Raw genomic sequence first — 2,019 nt, 5'->3', positions numbered from 1 at the left:
CACCGACCCACAGCCGACGCGGATCAGCTTGGGCGGGACCCCGTGTGTCAGGGGCGGCACCTGAGACCCGGCGGCGCAGTGGGCGCTGCTGAGACCCGCCCGCGGCACCCCGCGGGGCGGGGCGGCTCCTGGCCCCCGCCCTCTCCGGGCGAGTTACCTGCCGGCCCCGCCGGCCACGTGATCGGGGGCGGCCCCGGGAACCTCAGGGAAGGGCAGCCAGAGCCTAGCCCAGGACGCGCGAGCTCACCCTCCAGGCCCGGACGCGCGATCGGGATCCGAACTCCCACCTCTCGGGCAGGTCCTGCCCGACTCCTGGGACGAACCGATTCTTCTGCTCGTCTCCTGATCCCCAGGGACCACGGGGCCTCAGCAAAGGAACAGGCAAGACCAGAGGTTTTCTCCGGTCCTTGAGCGTCACATGGGAGCAGCGGAAGTCACCAGAAGGCAGCTTAGGGCCTGCAGGGGTCACGACGGCGGGTCTGCTGGGGTTGATGGAAGTCAACAAAGGCCACAGGTGAAGGCGCGAGGTACCCGGCATTACCCGGAGTCCTGTGGAGGGAGGGGGAAGGGAATCACCCATAGACGTCGGTTGGGGAAAGGGAAGGCTTTGGAGCTGTGGGGTGGTCACCAAATCTCGGGGAAGGGCTTGTCCACGCAGGTGCTAGGGTGAACTTTAGCCCGTCTCCAGGAAGTGCCAGAGTCGTTGGGGGCTGGAATTGCGCACGCCTCCATGCTGAGCAACCGCAGCTCTCCCCCCACCTCCCCCCCCGCCAAACTCCCCAAACCCGGGCGAGCGGCATCCCAGGCGAGACTGAGCTGGGCGGGCCGGGTCTAGAACTTCACCGCCTCCCCACGTGCGGACGCCCGCCTGTTCTCCTGGTCCTCTGGCCACCAGTCTGTTGCCCGGAGACGGCGAGCGCGCCGGCGGGCGAGGGGCTAGCATTGAGGGTGTGAGCGTGCGTCTGCAGATCCTCCCTTCCTCATCTCGGACCTACAACCCAATTCGGACAGGCCCGCGTTGAGGGCTCCCAGCGCCCCTTTCGCTCCATGGTACTTGTCCCTTATCGCGAGTTGCCGGGCCGCCCCTTCCCCACAGTCTCCCACGTACATGACTGAGAGATTGAATCCGGCGCGGAGGGGCTCCATGCTGGCGGGAGCTGAGACGTGGGCTTGCCAAGCCTAACCCGAGACTGAGAGGCAGGAGCCGCGCCTCGCGCTCCTGGACAAGCGGGTGCTGCGTCCGGGCCTGGGGACAATTGAGACAGCAGGGGAACTCGGCGCATCCCCCCGCCTGTCCGGGAGAAGGGGTGCGGCGCAGGACGAGAGCGCTCGCGGTGGAGGGGCGCCTCCGAGGCCCCGAGACGAAAGTGAGCCAAGCCGGGTCCCGGCGACTGGGACCGAGTAGGACGTGCACGCCCCGCCCGGCGGCGCTGAGCCGTTAGCACTTTCATTTGCCGTGGCGGCGAACGGCAGGTGTGGGGTTGCCCCCTGCGGCCGCCTGCCCACGTGTCCCCTACCCTGGAGACGCAAAACGAATCAGGCCCGGGGGGAGGGGAGAACGCCGCTCCTCGAGCCCCGCCCCGTCCCAGAAGCCCGGAATGTCAAATATTTGTCTCACCAGAGCGCGCCTGCGCAAGCCGGGGTCCGCCCTTGCTGCTGGCCACGCCCTTCCAGCCAACTCTGCTTCACCCCATTGGGGCTACCCCTCCACGTTCCTAAAACTCCCGGACTTGCTTTCTGGCTTCCCATCTGTGCTCCAGCGTCTACAAAACAGAGCCGCAGCGTTCCCCCCGGGAGATCCCAGGACTACTTGATCTCATTCTCACCTCTCCTGACGACCCCATCCGTTCAACTTGTAGACCTTCACGGTAGACCCTTCCCCCTTCCCTCTGCGTGGGTCTCACTCACAACGCCGGATACCTTGGGGAACCTCCCTCAAAGCGACCTCTCCATATGGCACCCCTGACCGTCGGGGCGCATTCACAGTGGAGATGTGCTCATGCATGTTCAAGTACCTGT

The sequence above is a fragment of the Carlito syrichta genome, unplaced genomic scaffold (assembly GCF_000164805.1).
Source record: "Carlito syrichta isolate Samal-C Ts95f unplaced genomic scaffold, Tarsius_syrichta-2.0.1 Scaffold308803, whole genome shotgun sequence".
Lineage (NCBI taxonomy): Eukaryota > Metazoa > Chordata > Mammalia > Primates > Tarsiidae > Carlito > Carlito syrichta.
Note: the sequence above shows the minus strand (reverse complement) of the source record.